Below are 19684 nucleotides of genomic sequence, written 5' to 3' on the forward strand. Positions count from 1 at the left end.
GGGTAAAATGGATGGTAGCCAGCAGGGAAGGCTATAAATACCGATACTGCTGGAGATACTTTCGGCCAATAAAATTGTATTCCTTTATTGATGCTGTGGAAGAAAAGGGGAAAAAAAGGCATTTTTTCAAAATTTAAGGTTAACTTTAAGAAGTATGGAAATAGGTTGTGTATTTTCCAAACTATTAGAGTAAAAACATGGAAAAGAAAATGAATCCAAAATAAAAAGGCAGGAAAGTTAGAGCAGTAACAATAGGTATGGTAAATTGAAAAAATAGGAAAAATAACATAAGAGTGCAGGAATAAATTTTAAACTGTTAGTAATCACAACACATGGGTTGACTCCCTGTGTTAGTCCTTTGTCTTAGTAAACCCATCTATCTTGAGCAGTGTTAAGGGCAGGTAAACCAATGTAGGCAACAGGTTGCCTAATTTACCCTGGTCAGCTCTGACTTAAGAAACAGTGACCATTTGCCTTCCCATAGTCCATGATTTCTTCTATGGATGGAAATAGTTAGAATAGGGAAGTCAGTCTGGACAAATAGCAGCATGATTGATTGCAATAACCTGATCAGAGTCAGTGTGAGAGGCAACAGGAACACAGCGTCCTAGTGACACAGGATTGAATTTATACATTTATGTAAAATCCAAAACTCCCTCCTTAATCTTTGTTCCTGTTTGACCCTTTCTCAAAGTGATTCTGCTATACAACTCATCCCGCGATCACTTTAGTTAGGCCGTTCTTCCAGTTTTGTCCATTTTGCAGTCATTGAATGAATTAGATAATGCCTTTTCATTGTATCTGCATTTTTCTTTGATTATTTTGATTAGTTTCATTTATATCTGGATTCTACTGAAGGATAAGTGTTTCTGAAACACTGAGACTTATTTTACTTGTCATCAAAATTTTAACAAATTAGTTTATCTATTAGAATGTTCAGATTTTTTAAAATCTAAAGATGATGTTAACTAGAGGTATCACTCCTCTAAAAAAGTTAAAAATAAAGGGGTGGGTCTTCTGCAAAAGATGAAGGGGAGTGGAGAGATGACATTTTTACTCTCCTCTTCTTTGGCAATCAAATGACAAAAATGAAAATGTAGAGAAAAAAATGCCATTTTCTTTTTATTTTCCTTCCTTCCTTCCTTCTTTTCTTTCTTTCTTTCTTTCTTTCTTTCTTTCTTTCTTTCTTTCTTTCTTTTTCTTTCTTTCTTTCCTTCTTCCTTTTTTCTTTCAGACAGAGTCTTGCTCTGTCATCCAGCTGGAGTGCAATGGTATGATCTCAACTCATTGTAACCTCTGCCTCCTGGGTTCAAGCAATTCTCATGCCTCAGCCTCCTGAGTAGCTGGGATTACAAGTGTGTGCTACCCTGCCCAGCTAATTTTCTGTATTTTTAGTAGAGATAGGGTCTTGCTATGTTGTTCACGCTGGTCTGAAACTCCTGGACTCAAGTGATCCACCTGCCTCGGCCTCCCAAAGTGCTGGGATTACTGGCCTGGCCCCAAAATGCCATTTTCAAAGAATTAGAAAAGCTATTAAGACACAAACTACAAAATAGTATACCTTACCCAATATTGTAAACAAGTGAACCTGAAACCAAGATTGAAAGCTGACTGTCTCCTTATTCCTTGAGGAGAATCCAGATTTCACCAAAAGTTCTTAAAGGCATTAAATGTTTGTTTATGGGTGCTTGGATGAGGTCACTGGAGAATACAAATGCCCTTTAGAAAACTTTATTGCAGGGGTTTGAGCTTACTTATCATTTCTATTATATAGTCTCCTAGTCAACAAGAGACTGCAAAAGGTGAAGTAGGGTGGAGGAAGAAGAGACAGCCATGCTAAATCACAACCCTCATACCCCAACCCAAAGGGTGCTGTTGTGAGCCTTGGTGCGAAAAAATGGGTATCAGTAAAGGAAATACATTAGGTAGGAATGTGTTCCAGACAGTAAACTTGTGGGAAATTCTCCAACTTGATTCCCCTTACTTCTACTTCTACTGTTCTTCAACATGTTCCTGGCCCAATTCAAAGACTAGACTGTGCCTAAAAACGTTTTTACAGATTGTAATATAGGGACTTGCAGTTTCCAGTTCTGCGTGTGAGGAACTTGAAAGTTGCCACTCCATTTTAACAACAAGTAAAAAGCTGAAAAGACTGAAAAATCAATGAGGAAGCAGGGCACACTGCTGCTCCCAGGATTAGAGTGCCATGCTTACCAGAGCAGAAAAGTCATGAACAGACACTGCAGTGGGAACAAAGGCCCGGGCAGGAAAACCTGAACTGTAATTGGCATATTAGGAGAGGCTCAGTCTGAATGAGTCTGAGGGTTAAATATTCCAGGGGACCTAGTCATGGGAACTCCTCCTTCCTTTTGTGAGTTTTACCTCTAGGAAGGTGGGCCACAGTGAATATCAGAAAAATCCCTTGTGTGTTTTTGGCAGGCAGTGGGAAAAAGGAACCATTTTGAAATATGCCAGATTAATCAGTTATTAACGAGGCCTGTCTTTAGGGGAACTAGTTAACCACAGCCTGACCTATTAGCATTTTATCACTGCCTAACTTACTTGAAGGAAAAGAAGTAACCAACTCCAGTTAGCCTTACATGTGGGAGAAAGGGAACACCCAATTCTAGCCCATGTAGCCACCCTGTCCCACATAAGAGCGGGGAGGAAAAAATGATAAACACTTGTGGAGTTTGCAGTCCAGAAGCCTAGGCTCACTACAAGACAGACCTGACCACAGGACTGTAAAATGCTTCCCTTCCCCTCACACCTAATCACTACATTACTGAAGGCCCTATTTGCAACACTTCCTTTAACCTGGCACATGATGTCCAGCTATCAAGAAAAACATTACAGGACATTCTAAAAGACATAAAGAATAATTAGAAGAAATAGAGCAAGCATCAGAAGCAGACATGGAAGGGATGTTGCAATGATCAGACCAGGAATTTAAAATGACTATGATTAATAGTAAAGGACTCAGATAAACTAGATCATGTTGAAGAACAGAGGGACGATGTGAGCAGAGAGGTGGAAATCTTAAGAAAGAGCCAAAATAAGTGATAAGAATTAAAAACACTATAACAGAAATTAAGAATGCCTTTAATGGGCTTGTTTGGTAGACTGGACATGGCTGAAGAAAGATCTGAGGTTAAAGATAAATTAATAGAGGCTAGGCGCAGTGGCTCACACCTGTAATCCCAGCACTTTGGGAGGCTGAAGTGGGGGGATCAAAAGGTCAGGAGATGGAGACCATCTTGGCTAACATGGCGAAACCCTGTCTCTACCAAAGATACAAAAAATTAACTGGGTGTCATGGCACGTGCCTGTAGTCCCAGCTACTCAGGAGGCTGAGGCAGGAGAATCTCTTGAACCTGGAAGGTGGAGGTTGCAGTGAGCCGAGATTGCACCACTGCACTCCAGCCTCAGTGACAGAGGGAGACTTTATCTCTCTCTCTCTCTCTCTCCTCTGTCTCTCTCTCTGTGTGTGTGTGTGTATACATATATATAAACTGTAAAACTGAAAAGCAGGGGATAAAGATTGAAAAAACAACAATGACAACAAAGAATATCCAAGGACTGTGGAACAACTACAAAAATATAGTGAGGATACCAGAGGGCAAGCAAGAGAGAAAAAAAAATAGAAGAATTATTTGAAACGATAGTAATTAAGACTTTCCCTAAATTAATGTCAAACACGAAACCCCAGATCCAGGAAGCTCAGAGACACAAAACAAGATACGCTCCTCCTCCCACCAAAAAAACCCCACAAAAATAAAAAATCCACAAAACTAAACTAAAAAAACGAAATGCAGAACACAACACCTAGGCACATTGTTTTTAATACAGAAAATCAAAGATAAAGAAAAAATTCCTGAAAGAATTCAGTGAGGAAAAATACTTCTTACTTATAGGTGAACAAAGATAAGAATTACAACTGACTTCTCAGAAACCATGCAAACAAGAAGAGAGTGGAATGAAATACTTAAAGTTTTGAGAGAAAAAACCCCAATAACCTAGAATCCCATAACCTGCAAAATTATCCTTCAAAGGCTAAGGAGAAACAAAGGCATTCTCACACAAAAATGAGGAACTTCATTGCCAGTAGCCCTGCCTTGCAAGAGAAGTTAAAAGAAGTTCTTCAGAGAGAAGAAAAATAATATAGGTCAGAAACTTGGATCAACATAAAGAAAAAAAGAACACTAAGGAAGGAATAAGTGAAGATAAACTATAATTTTTCTTCTTAATTGATCTATAAATAATTTGCTTAAAATAGCAACATTGTATTCGATTATATATGCTTATGTTCATATGTATATATGTATATACATGGTAACAAATCTGTATCTATCTTATATGATTATATTCCCTATAGTAACAAACACTAAACCAACTCTATCAATAATAATTTTGAATGCAAATGATATAATACACCAGTTAAAAGACAGAGATTGTCAGAGTGGATCAGAAAACGTGACCCAACTGTATATTGTCTGCAAGAAACCTACTTCAGATGTAAAGACACATATAGTTTAAAAGTAAATGGAGGAAGACATATCATGCTAACCTTAACAAAAAGAAATCAGGAGTAGCTATGTTAATTTCAAACAGAGAAGACTTCAGACCAAGGAATATTACTCAGGATAAATTTGTGTATTACATAATGATAAAGGAGTTCGTTCTTCAAGAACACATACAATCCTTAATGTCGTTAAGCACCTAACAACAAAGAATCAAAATATGAGACAAAAACCAACAGAATTTCAAGGTGAAATAGAAAAATCAGTTATTATGTTTGGAGATGTCAATACTCTTTAAAATGGACAGATCTAGCACGTAAAAAATCAATAAGGACATAGTTGAACTTAACAACACCGTCAATCAACTGGATATAATGAAGCAGAGTACATGTTCTTCTCAGGGTCACAAGGGACATTAATTAAGATAAAGCACATTCAAAGCCATAAAACACACATTAACAAGTTCAATAGAATAGAAATCATACAATATTTGCTCTCAGACCACAATTACTAGTTTAATATAAACTAGTAATCAATAACTGAAAGATAGCTGGAATATTTCAAAATACTTGGAGATGAAACAACACACTTCTAAATAACACATGAGTGAAAGAAGACATCTCAAGAAAAATTAAAGAATATTTGGAACTAATGAAAATGAGAACTTATCAAAATATGTGGAATGCACGGAAGTAGAGCATAGACCATTGAAAGTAATGGCAAAAACCGCATTTACTCTTGCACCAACTTAATATTCCCACAAATTTGATAACCTGCATGAGATGAGCCAATTCCTTGCAACACAGTCTGCCAAGACTCAAAGAAAAAGAAGTGTATAATCTGAATAGCTGATATCTATTAAAGAAGTTGAATCAATAATTAACCTGCAAAATAGAAAGCACCAAGCCCAGATGGCTTCACAGGTGAATTCTACCAGACATTTTAGGAAGAAATAATAGCAATGCTTGATAATGTTTTCCGGAACATAGAAGAAGGATAAATACTTTCTAGCACATTCTGCAAGGCCAGCATTATCTAATAAAGCTAGACAAAAACATTGTAAGAAAAGAAAAAAACTACAACTCAGTAACTTTCCTCAACATAGATGCAAAAAACTGCAATACAATATTAGCAAATCAAACCCAATGATGTGTATTTAAAAAAAATCATACACTACAACTAAGTGGGATTTATTCCAGGTATGCCATAGTGGCGTCCACATGATGCTAATTCTGTAGGCTGGAAAAAATCAAAAGCTTATGGAGGCTTGGCAACCTCCACCCAGTTCTCCAAAGATGTCACTGAAAACCTGGGGCCCCAAACATAGACTTGTCACAGGTGTGGTGCTACCACAAAGAGCCCCACTAGAGCAATGCTGAGCAGAAACGTGGGGCTGGGACTACCGCAGAAAGTTCCCAGCAGGGTAATGCCTAAGTGGAACTGTGGAAGCAGGACCGCTTTTAGGATCCTGGAACTCTGGAGTCACTGGCAACAGGCAACATCCACCTGGGAAAGTTTCAGGCACTGGACTTCAACCCACACAAGCAGCTGTGTGGGTTGCACCCAGCAAAGCCATAGGGATAGGGATACCTGAGGAATTGGGGGCTCAGCCTGGCCCTATTACGTTCAGGAGGTAGAACATGGAGTCAAAAGCAGTTATTCTCCAGCTTTAAGGTTTAGTGTTTACCCTGCTGGTTTTCAGACTTGCTTTGGGCCTGTTATCTTTTCTTTGCCTACTTTTCTCTTTTGGAATGCAAATGTCTATCTTATTCCTGTACCACCATTGTAGCGTTCTTTCTTTCTTTTTTTAAGTTACTTTAAAAAAACATATATATTTTATTGCATTTTAGGTTTTGGGGTACATGTGAAGAACATGCAAGATTGTTGCATAAGTACATGCGTGGCAATGTGGTTTGCTGCCTTCCTCCCCATCACCTATATCTGACATTTTTCCCTATGTTATCCCTTCCCAACTCCCCACCCCACGCTGTCCCTCCCCTAGTTCCCCCCTAACAGTCACTTTCTTTTTTTGAAACAGGGCCTTACTTTGTCACTTACGAAGGTGTACAGTGGCATGATCATGGCGCACTGCAGCCTTGAGCTCCTGGGCTCAAGCATCCTGTTGCCTCAGCCTCCTGAGTAGCTGGGATTACCGGTGAGTACCACCACAGCTGGCTATTTTTTTAAATGTATTTTTTATAGAGACAGGGTCTAACTATGTTACACAGGCTGGTCTCAAATTCCTGGGTTCAAGCGATCCTTTTGCTTTGGCCTTCCAAAGTGCTGGCATTACAGGCATGAGCCACCATACTCAGCCTCCATTGTATCTTGAACGTAAAAGAGTTGCTTTAATTTCACAGGCTCACAGATGAGACTTTGGACTTTGGAGTTTTGATGTTGGAGTTAAAACTTTGGGGCTATGGAGAAGAAATTAGTGTATTTGTATGTGAGAAGGACATGAGTTTTGGGGTGCTGGGGTGGAATGCCATGACTTAAATATTTGTTCCCTCCAAAACTCATGTGCAATTTAATCCCCATTGTGGGAGTATTAAGAAGTGAGTCCTTTAAAAGGTGGTTGAAGCTGGGAGCAGTGGCTCACACTTTCGGATGCTAAGGCAGGAGGATCAGTTGAGCCCAGGAGTTAAATACCAGCCTGGGCAACATTGCAAAACCCTGTCTCTACAAAGAATACAAAAGTTAGCTGGGCATGGTGGTATGTGCGCCTGTAGTTCCAGCTACTCAGGAGGCTGAGGTAGGAGGACCACCTGAGCCCAAGAGGTCAAGGCTACAGTGAGCTGTGATTGCACCACTGCACTCCAGCCTGGGTGACAGAGTGAGACCCTGTCTCAAAAACAAATAAAAAGGGTGATTGAGTCATTAGGCTTCTGCCCTCATGTATGGATTAATCCACCCATGTATTAGTGGATTAATGGGTTAATGGATTAATAGGTGTATTAGTTTGTTCTCATGTTGCTGTAAAGAAATACCTGAGACTGGGTAATTTATAAAGAAAATAGGTTTAATTGACTCACAGTTCTGTAGGCTGTACAGGAAGCATAGTGGCTTCTGCTTCTGGGGAGGTCTCAGGAAACTTCCAGTCATGGTGGAAGGCAAAGAGGAGGAAGACATCTCATATGGTGGGAGCAGGAGCAAGAGAGAGTGGGGAGGTGCTGCATACTTTTAAAGGATCAGATCTCATGAGAGCTCTATTACAGGAACAGCACCAAGGGGATGAGACTAAGCCGTTCATGAAGGATTACCCCCGTGATCCAATCACCTTCCCCTAGGCCCCACCTTCAACGCTGGGGATTATAATTTGACATGAGAGTTGGCTGGGGATACAGGTCAAACCATACCAATGAGTCATCATGGGAGTGGGACTGGTTGCCTTATAAGAAGAGGAAGAGAGACCATCCTGGTCAACATGGTGAAACCCCGTCTCTACTAAAAATTACAAAAAATTAGCTGGGCACGGTGGTGCGTGCCTGTAATCCCAGCTACTCAGGAGGCTGAGGCAGGAGAATTGCCTGAACCCAGCGGGCGGAGGTTGCGGTGAGCCGAGATCGTGCCATTGCACTCCAGCCTGAGTAACAAGAGCGAAACTCCGTCTCAAAAAAAAAAAAAAAAAAAAAAAAAAACCAAGAGGAAGAGAGACCTGACCTAGCATGCTCAGGCCCCTCACCACATGATTCCCTGTGCCAATTTGGGACTCCGCAGAATCAGCAAGCAGGCTCGAACCAGATGTGACCTTTTGACCTGGGACTTCTCAGCTTCCATAAGTGTAAGAAATAAATTTCTTTTCTTATAAATTAGCCAGTTTGAAGTATTCTGTTAATAAGCAACAGGAAATGATTAAGACATGAATTATAATGGTATTTAAGTCTCTGAGTTTTAGGCTAGTTTGCTATGCAACAATAGATAACCAGAGGCACTTAATGGGTATTAATAGAAGAGAGTGTTGAGGGAACTAGAGAGATTTTGATGAAAAAGAAAACTGTCTTATAGAGATTTAAATTTTTTCAAGTGCTATGTGGTGATGTAAAATCTTTCTCTAATCTTTCCTTACAGTCTTCACAAAAGGAGCATTATTTACTAATGCATTCTGGGGTAGAATAGAACTGGTGGTCTTCTGAAGAAGAAAAAATTATCACAATGGCAAACTATATATGTATATCTATCTTAGACACATATAGCTCTGTGTGTGTGTGTGTGTGTGTGTGTGTGTTATATTCCTAAAACTTTAGATAATTTGAATTTAACAGGTTTATTTGAGCGAAGAACAATTCATGAATTGTGCAGTGCTCAGAGCCAGAAAAGTTGAGAGTGCTTCAAGCAGCATGAGGAGTTAGCTATTACAGAAAGCAGAGAAATTATCTGATTGGCTACAGCTAGGTGTTTGCCTTGTTTTGGTATGGTATGGTCAGTTGGATTTTTGTGATTGGCTGAATCCCAGGTATTTGTTACAAAAACTATGCCCCGAAGTTGGGATTCAGTTTGTCTGTATACTAAGCTAGGTTGCAGTTTGTTGTGGAGACAGCCTCAGGTCAATCAAAGGCTTTTTGCTTATTTAATTTGAATATATATAGTAGATGGTCTTGCTCTGTTGCCCAGGCTGGAGTGCTGTGGTACGGTCATAACTCACTGGAACCTGGAACTTCTGGGTTCAATTGGTCATCCTGTCCCAGCCTCCAGAGCAGCTAGGGTTACAGGTATGCACTACCATACCTGGGCATTTCTTTTGGTAGATACAGTCTAACTGTGTTACCCAGTATGCTCTTGAACTCCCAGCATCAGGTGATCCTCCTGCCTTGGCCTCTCAAAGTGCTGGGGTTAAAGATGCCAGTCACCCTGCCTAGCCCATGTTTATTTTTAAGTAAACTTTTTAGATGGGAATATTTAAGATTTATAGAAAAATTGCAGAGATAAAGCAGAGAGTTTCTGTGTACACTTACCCAGTATTTTCTAATGTTAACACCTTACATAACCACTGGACATTCATCAAAACTAAGAAATGAAAATTACTACATTACTATTGGCTAAATTCCAGACTATGTTTGGATTTTATAAGTTTTTTGTACTAATGTTCTTTTTTTCATTCTCGGATCCAAACAAGGGTACCACATTACATTTAAGTATACAGTCATGTGTTGCTTAATGATGGGAATACATTCTGAGAAATGTTTTGTGAGGTAATTTTGTCACTATGCAAGCATCGTAGAAAGTACTTACACATACCTAGACGGTATAGCCTACTACATATCCAGGCTATATGGTATAGTCTGTTGCTCCTAGGCTACATACATGTACAGCCTGTGACTGTTCTGAATATTATATGCATTTGTAACACAATGGCAAGTACTTGTTTATCTGAACATAGAGAATGTACAGTAAAAATAGGATATTATAATCTCAGGGGATCACCATCGTACATGCAGTTCATCATTGAGTGAAATGTTGTTACGCAGTGCATGACTATATTTGTGTTTGATTCTTTTTTTTTTTTTTACAGTCCAGATGTCTTTTATTTATTTTTTTTTAACACCTATTATGCCATGAATTCATAGGGAATAGGTTCCAGCAGACCTATTCTCCTATTCTGTCAAATGGCTCCTTCCCATTGGTTCTCACAAAGTGTGCTTCTCTGGGTGGAGCAGGCTGTCGCTTCAGTTGGACCCAGGTACCTTTCTCTTTGGCTTCCTTCTTTTTCTGATCATTTTCCTTCACACGTTTTAGGAAGCTATCTCGGCTCTTAGAGTGCTTGATGTGCTCAATACGCACATTAATTCTCTTGGCAAGAACCTTGCCCTTAACTTGTTTGTTTACAACAATGCCAACAGCATGCTGGGTAACATTGTAGACTCTTCCAGTTTTGCCATGATAACGTTTGTGGGGCATTCCTTTTTGAACAGTACCCATTCCCTTGATGTCTACAATATCACCTTTCTTATAGATTCGCATATGTGTGGCCAAAGGAACAACTCCATGTTTTCTAAAAGGCCTAGAGAACACGTATCGAGTGCCTCTCCTCTTTCCCTTTGTGTTCGTCATTTTGGCGAATTACTGGAAGATGGCGGTTCCAGCCAAAAAGAAGATGTGTTTGATTCTTTAGGATGAACTTCAGGTGCAGTAGCCTTGATAATGGAGACAGTCTGAACTCAAAGTCTGTCTCTCTTTCTCTTATTTTCACTCCCTCTCCTTTTCTCTGGCTTTCTCTCATGTACGCACCTATGTACATATGCAAGTATGCAAATGCCAAGAGTTCTCCTTTTCCCTTTGTGAGATGAGTAAAGGAGTGGACAAAGACTTCACTGACTCCATTCAGCTGCACCCAAGGGCAGTGCAGTTTGCAAGATTCAAGAAAGAAGTGCAATGAGAATAGTTGTTTCTTGAAGAAAATCGTGGTGTACTGAGGGGTGAAGGCTTGAAAAGAACTAAGAACTACTATAAGGGGAAGAGGAAAAGTAAAGGAGAGAGGGCAAGAGTTGGAAAATAAAATAGTGATTATCTGGAGACAGTCTGAATGCTCAACCAATGAGGTCTTGCGACTGTGAGGTGATGTAAAGGGGAGAATGAACTATAAAGGAGCACAACTCTAAATCTCTCAAACTCTACATTTAGGACACATGTTGAAATCCTATAACAAAGAACTGCCTAAATAAATAAAAGAAAATACAACAAACAAACAAACAAAGAACTGCCTAAAGCTGTAGTGGAATCCAATGTATATTGGGTGGGATGACAGCCAATGTGGTTTTGGAAAGGGATAACCTACTCACAATCCTACCATTCATCTTGTCTCAATAAAACATTGCATGGAGATGTGTATTGACCATCAGAATGCTCCCCAGTATGAAAGACCACCAGAACAACTCCCCTAATTCTTACCCACTACCAGCAGAGAGTTACATACAACTTTCATAGGAGGAGGATCCCTGCCACATGGTCTGTTTTTACTGGTAGACAAAATACATTTCAGTTTTTAAACAGTTTAAGAAGTTGGAAAATATTTGCTGTAATAATGAGGTATCCTGACTTAACACTTGTTCATTCATTAGAAATCACCAAAAATTAGCCTATTGGTAAATGAGTTAGGGATAGACAATAAGCCACAGGATTAGGACTGTCCACCAGTTTTGATTCTTTAATGACTGTTTACTGTCATGCTTAAGCCCTGGAGATATAAAGGAGTATTTCCCGCATGCTTTTGTCTTCCTTACCACAGCTTCCCTTCAGGGACAAGATAATACTTCTCATCCTCAGCTGATACGGAAAGGTGGGAACACACTTGCCCAGAGACTACCTGTATTGACTTTTTAGGATTGGCATTCTCACTGTATCTTTAGGTGATTATAAGAATTTTAAGTTCAAGAAGACAAAAATTATAAATTTTAACCTTTGGGTACTTCCTCCTTGAGATCAGAGACTATAAAGTGAACATATAGCTTTGTTGGTGGTACCCTTATCTGAAATGCTTGGGACCAGAAGTGTTTCAGATTTTGATTTTTTTTCAGATTTTGGAATATCTCCAGATACATAATGAGATATCTTGGAGATAGGATCTAAGTCTAAACACAAAATTCATTTATGTTTCACATCAACCATATTCAGATAGCCCGAAGGTAATTTTATACAATATTTTAAATAAGTCTATGCATGAAACAAAATTTTAACTCTGTTTCAATCGCAACCCATCACATGAGGTCAGATGTGGAACTTTCCACTTAGGGCATCATGTTGGTACTCAGACAATTTTGAATTTTGGATCCTGTTGGATTTCAGATTTTCAGATTACAGAAGTTCAACATGTAGTAGCATGTGCTACTTATGAAATCAATGTGGTTGCCAGAATTATGTCTCTTCTTTCAGTGTGATGTATTTGAGAAAAGGAGAAAACTTAGATACATGGACAGCAGTATGTAACAAACAATAGGAGATGAGACTCAAAAGGCCAGAATGTGGAGTAGCTGGAAAGGCTACAAGAGGCCTCATGGAAGCCAACTTTCGACAGAGCTGACACTATGAGAAGGTGATGAAGTCTGGATCAGGAGGAGCAAAGGAGTATAAGGGAGTCATATTAGCGGCTGAGTGAAAGTGAGGATTCATGAATTTCCACTGCCGTGATTGATCTCTTCTTTAAATCTACAACAACTTCCAGCTCACACCTGTACTTGGGCTTCTGTTTGTGAATATCTATATTTCTCTTATTACTCCAGGTATAGTCTTTATCAACATCTTTTACTTGAACTACAGAGAATATGTCTTTGTTGGTTTCCCAAAGAGCCAAACAAATACAGGTAGACTTATAAACCAGTAAAGGTTGAGAGACAGTTTGCACAGGCTATAGATAACCAAAAAAGTCATCATCTATAATTAAGCAGGATATGTTAAATATGAACAGGCTAGTGAAAATTTCTGAGGTTGGCAAATTAGGAAGATTTCTGTAATTGGTCGTAAATATTAAATGTTTAATGACTTTAAGCCTAAGAATCACCTTATATCCTGTAGACATTTATAATTTACCTCATTTGGTACATTTCAGATTTTAATAAACTACAAGATTTCTTCATTACCATTCCTACCTACGTTAATATACAACTTGTATTTAAAATCACCCATTAAACCAATTGTTGTGGCTGCTTGGGATTCTAATTTGCAGAAGCACATTTTATAAATATGAATGCAATAAGAATGATATAATGGACTTTGGGGACCCTAGGGGGAGAGCAAGGGGGGGATGAGGGATAAAAGAGTACACTTTGGGTGCAGTGTTCACTGCTTGGGTGACGGATGCACCAAAAACTCAGAGATCACTACTAAAGAATTTATCTGAGGCAGCAATTAATAGCCTACCAACCAATAAAAATCCAAGACCAGATGGGTTCACAGCCGAATTCTACCAGAAGTACAAAGAGGAGCTGGTACCATTCCTTCTGAAACTACTCCAAACAATACAAAAAGAGGGAATCCTCCCTAATTCATTTTATGAGACCAACATTATCTTGATACCAAAACCTGGCAGAGATACAATTAAAAAAGAAAGTTTCAAGCCAACATTCATGATGAACATTGATACAAATATCCTCAGTAAAATACTGGCAAACCAAATCCAACAGCACATCAAAAAGCTTAATCCATCATGATCAAGTTGGCTTCATCCCTGGGATGCAAGGCTGGTTCAACACATGCAAATCTATAAATGTAATCCATCACATAAACAGAACCAAAGACAAAAACCACATAATTATCTCAACAGATGCAGAGAAGAAGGCCTTTGAGAAAATTCAGCAGCCTTTTATGCTAAAAATTCTCAATAAACTAGGTATCAGTGGAATGTATCTCAAAATATAAGAGCTATTTATGACAAACCCACAGCCAATATCATACTGAATGGGCAAAAACTGGAAGAATTTTCTTTGAAAACTGGCACAAGACAAGGATGCCCTCTCTCACCACTCCTATTCAACATAGTATTGAAAGTTCTGGCCATGGCAATCAGGAAAGAAAAAGAAATAAAGCGTATTCAATTGGGAAAAGAAGAAGTCAAATTGTCTCTATTTGCAGATGACATGATTGTATATTTAGAAGACCCCATTGTCTCAGCCCAAAATCTCTTGAAACTGATAAGCAACTTCAGCAAAGTCTAAGGGTACAAAATCAATGTGCAAAAATCACAAGCATTCCTATACACCAATAATAGACTCAAAGAGAGCCAAATCAAAAACGAACTGCCATTCACAATTGCTACAAGAGAATAAAATACCTATTAATACCACTAACAAAGGATGTAAAGGACCTCTTCAAGGAGAAATACAAACCACTGCTCAAGGAAATAAGAGAGGACACAAACAGATGGAAAAACATTCCATGCTCATGGTTAGGAAGAATCAATATCGTGAAAATGGCCATACTGCCCAAAGTAATTTATAGATTCAGTGTTATCCCCATCAAGCTACCATTGACTGTCTTCACAGAATTGGAAAAAATCACCTTAATCTTCATATGGAACCAAAAAAGAGCCCGCATAGCCAAGACAATCCTAAGGAAAAAAAAAATGCAGAAGGCATCATGCTACCCGACTTTAAACTACAAGGCTACAGGTAATCAAAACAGGATGGTACTGTTACCAAAACAGAGATGTAGACCAATGGAACAGAACAGAGGCCTCAGAAGTAACACTACACATCTACAATCATCTGATCTTTGACAAACCTGACAAAAACAAGCAATGGGGAAAAGATTCCCTATTTAATAAATGTGTTGGGAAAACTGGCTAGCCATATGCAGAAAGCTGAAACTGGACCCCTTCCTTACACCTTATACAAAAATTAACTCCAGATGGATTAAAGATTTAAACATAAGACCTAACACCAGAAAAACCCTAGAAGAAAACCTAGGCAGAACCATTCAGGACATAGGCATGGCAAGGACTTCATGACTAAAACACCAAAAGTAATGGCACCAAAAGCCAAAATAGACAAATGGGATCTAATTAAACTTAAGAGCTTCTGTACAGGAAAAGAAGCTCTCATTAGAGTGAACTGGCAACCAACAGAATGGGGAAAAAAATTTGCAATCTACCCATCAGACAAAGGGCCAATATCCAGAATCTACAAAGGACTTAAACAAATTTACAAGGAAAAGCAACCCCATCAAAAAGTGGGTGAAGGATATGAACAGACACTTCTCAAAAGAAGACATTTATGCAGCCAACAAACATATGAAAAAAAGCTCATCATCACTGGTCATTAGAGAAATGCAAATCAAAACCACATTGAGATACCATCTCACGCCAGTTAGAATGGCGATCATTAAAAAATCAGGAGACAACAGATGCTGGAGAGGATGTGGAGAATTAGGAACGCTTTTACTCTGTTGGTGGGAGTGTAAATTAGTTCAGCCATTGTGGAAGACAGTGTGGTGATTCCTCAAGGATCTAGAAATAGAAATACCATTTGACCCAGCAATCCCATTACTGGGTATATACCCAAAGGATTATAAATCATTCTATTATAAAGACACATGCACATGTATGTTTATTGAGGCACTGTTCACAATAGCAAAGACTTGGAGCCAACCCAAATGCCCATAGTGATAGACTGGATAAAGAAAATGTGGCATATATACACCATGAAATACTATGCCGCCATAAAAAGGGTGAGTTCATGTCCTTTTCAGGGCCATAGATGAAGCTGGAAACCATAATTCTCAGCAAACTGACACAAGAACAGAAAACCAAACACCGCATGTTCTCACTCACAAGTGGGTGTTGAGCAATGAGAACACATGGACACAAGGAGGGGAACATCTCACACACCGGGGTCTGTTGAGGGGTGTGGGCTAGGGAAAGAATGGAAGCGGGTGGGGGGATTGGGGAGGGATAGCATTAGGAGAAATACCTAATGTAGATGACGGGGGGATGGTTGCAGCAAACCACCATGGCATGTGTATAACTATGTAACAAACCTGCACATGCTGCACACATACCCCACAACTTACAGTATAATAAAAATTAAAATAAAAGAAGTAGAAGAAAAAAAAGAATGTATCCATGTAACCAAACCCACCTGTTTCCCAAAAGCTATTGGAATATAATAAAATAAAATTAATTTAAAAAGAAATCTGAATGCAAGATATTAGACTTCCCATTGGATTCAGGGTTTCTCAAATATTAATATCATTTTGCATTTTAAATTTCATGATGCAAGAGTTTGTACAGACCAGAATTTCAGTCCCCCACCTCTTAGTATTGTGAGTCTGGGCAAATTACTTCACTTTTGCTTCCTCAATTTAACTTCACAGAGTTGACCTGAGGATTAAAGACACAACGTAAGTAAGGAAGCTGGCACATAGTAGATGCATGTGTTAGATTTATTCTCCTTATTGGTGGGATGGGTAGAGTAGGAGGGTGGGGATGACATTTTTCTATCTCCAGGTTCAGGAAAAATTAGAACCAAGATACAATATCCAATTCCAAAGTCAGAGTAAACTTTTTTTCATCATAAAATGACACATGAATATATTTTTGTTATAAAAAAATGAAGATCATATATTGCTGGGTCTGTCCCACAGACCTGGCCAACGAATGAAATAAGTACTCAGACACAGGTATGCAGTGTAAGAGCAGCTAGGTGACTGCCTGGCTGTAGTGGCCAGCGTGCAGCCCTGAGAAGCTGGAGCTGCTTGCTTTTATTCAGTGCAGGCAAAATGCTGAAAACCTGGAGCCCACACAACCTGTAGGTAATTAACATTGCTCTCCTTTCAGGGAACGTCTGGTGTGGATGATCAAAGATCAGTTCCTGGTCGACATAAGTAAACAAGCCTGTTTAAGATAAATTCTCCCACACTCCCTCGGACCTACTCCTTGCCCTCTGTCTCGGGGTTTTAGAACAGCTCCCTTCCACTTTTCTCCCCCAGGGCTCTGCAGGGCCTTCCGACTTTCAGAAGGTTTATGTCCTTTCCCTATAGTTTTCCCCACCACTCTGACAGAGCTCCCACAATATATGTAGTAAAAAGTATGAAGATTACCTTCCCCCATTTCTCATTCTACTTCCCTCCCCAGATTAAGGGTCATCTCAGAACCTTTGCTTGGGGAGACTTCTCCACTCCCCTCCCACATCCTACGGGGTCTACTGCTTATCTTCAGGTCTCAGCTTAAAAGCCATTTGCTGGAGAAGCTCCCTTTGACCACTCTAAGGTGGCCTTCCTGCTTCCTTCTTTTATTTTCTGTGAGTACACCCTACGCATTTTCTTCACCATATTTATGTGAAATTGAAATTTTGCAGTAAGAGTTTTGTGCATCCCCTGTCAGACTATAAGCTCCATGAAGGCCAGATGTTGGCTATTTAATTCATCACTGTACACTAGTACCTGGCATGGTGCTTGGCATATAGAAGGTACTCAATCAGTATTTGTTGGATTGAATGAAAGATGCTTGTTTAATGTTTTGCTTTAGATTACATTCAGTGTATAGATTTTTCTGGTGACTCTTATACTCATGTTTTTGCCAAAGTTGTAATACAGCCACACTGCAGAGATATTCTGGAGGAATCTGAAAATAGCATACGAATGTATGAAGTTAATATAGTTTCTGAGTGTTTGAGAGCCAGGGAGTTTTGCTGATTTGTTAGTATTTGTCAGTCATTTAGTAAGTATTTACTGAGTGCCTTAGATAGTCAGTGATAAACAAAACAGATGTGGTTCCTGCCCTTATGGAATTTTATTCTTAGTAGAGGAAATACATTAATTTTGTAGAAACAAATACATGGAGTGGAATGTTAAGATTTGATTATTTTGCCTCAGTTTTGGCCCAGACCCCAAGATAAAGGTGCTAACTAGTTCCAGTTCTGAAGTGAGATGGAAGATCATGAAGCAGATTTGAAATTGAAGTTGGTTTTGTAATTAGCTGACAAACTACCTCTAGCCTATAAAAGAAACTGGAGAAGCCCAGAGGTATTGTTAGAAATGTCAAGGGAGTATTTGCAGACATATGTTGGGATTGTGACTCCCCCCAGAAGAGGTGTGAGTGCTTTTCCCTCACTTAAAGGCTAGTGAGAGGACCTTTAATGGAATCACTCAGGGAGCTTCATGTATGTGTTCTAGGGTTTGGGGTTCATGTAGCTAAATCATCCAGAGGATGACAGACTGTGTCTGGAGCTGCCTGCCAGGGCTTTCTATGAAGAGCAAGCTGGGTTTGGAAAATAGCAGCACTCCCAAGAACAGTGCTCAAGAAGCGTGCTACTGGTAGGTCAGATGAGGGCTTCTGAAGTGAGAGGCAGAGACAAATGGGATTGTCTTGAGTCTGCCTAAAAACATCATCTAGAGAGTTGAGAAGACTTCAGTGGGAAGAACAGGAGGTATACTCTCAGATTCCTGAGTAGAATGCTAGGAGAACATTCCAGAAGAGATAAATTTGCATGTCTCAAGGGAACTGCTGGTGTGTGAACTTCAAAGAAAGACAAAAGTGTCCTCTAGAGAAAGTGTCAGCTTTAAACACTTGCCATGCTCAGAGAGCTTTAGGGGTACATTTCCAAGAGTATGAGTCAAATAAGACCTTTCTTTCACCTTACATCTTATCAGGCTGGCCCTCCTTCCTGCTTTCAGTCTTAGGAGAGTCAAGTGTGAACTAGTAATTAAGGGAGGAGGAATAGACGAGCTAGGCTGGGAAGTAAAAAGACCAACCATGCTGCCTTTCTAGAGGAAGGGAAGAACTTTAACTTTAAATGAAGCTAACATGTTTTACAAATTCCCTGAACTGGACATATTAATATTGATTTCTGAGTTCACAATTCAGTGACTGTATCTGTATCTATTTATCTTCTGGCTCCTAATAATATAAGATATATAATAGATGTGCCTCTGTTGCGGAGATTTATTATTGGCCAAATGTAACCCACACATCCCAGGAGGTTGCAAATTGCCTGAGATATTTCCACCCACCTTGTTCCATGCCTTGGTTTTAAAAATGAACTTCAGAGGAGCTTTGAGAAGAAAATAACACTATTTTCTGATTTTGAATGTGTAAGAGTATGTGGTAGACAAAAATTATGCTTGCCCTCCCACTCCTCAAAGATGTCCAGGTCCTAATCTCCAGGACCTGTCAAATGTCAGGATGTTACCTTACATGGCAAAAGGGACTGTGTATATATTCCTGAGGAAGATTATTATTATATTCCTTCTCTTCCTCGGGAATATAGGTACAGTTCCTACATAATAGAGTTTAGTAAATTACATGCCAACCATTAATAGTTTGCATACCATTTTTGCATACATTTTAAAATTTATTCATTTACTCAGTATTTAATGAGTACCTTCTGGGTGTCCAACCCCTGAAGATATAGAAATGAGAAAGACTGATACAGATGCAGATGAAGAAACTGAGGCTTTGAGAGGTTAAGTGACTTGCCCAAGGTTCCTATTTAGTGAGGGGTAGAGTCACTTCTGGAATCCATGTCTTCTGATTCCAAATTCCATCCATTTTATCTTCCTCCTCATCAGTTAAAAAGAAGTGTTACCACTGCTACATCAATATTAAATATTGATTGATCTAATGCATATACTACAATGCACTATACTCCATAAGAATACAAAAAGTCTGTCACTAATCTAAAATAAAATAGAATAGACAAGGTAGAATGTCTAATCTCCCAGTTTTATTTTAGAATAAG

General features: G+C 39.2%; 1 pseudogene; it reads right to left on the minus strand.

Moving 5' to 3' along the window:
- Positions 1 to 10063: 10063 nt before the first annotated feature.
- Positions 10064 to 10577, minus strand: LOC100400673 (ribosomal protein L21 pseudogene; annotated as a pseudogene).
- Positions 10578 to 19684: the final 9107 nt, after the last annotated feature.

The sequence above is a fragment of the Callithrix jacchus genome, chromosome 8 (genome assembly GCF_049354715.1).
Source record: "Callithrix jacchus isolate 240 chromosome 8, calJac240_pri, whole genome shotgun sequence".
In the NCBI taxonomy this organism is placed as follows: domain Eukaryota; kingdom Metazoa; phylum Chordata; class Mammalia; order Primates; family Cebidae; genus Callithrix; species Callithrix jacchus.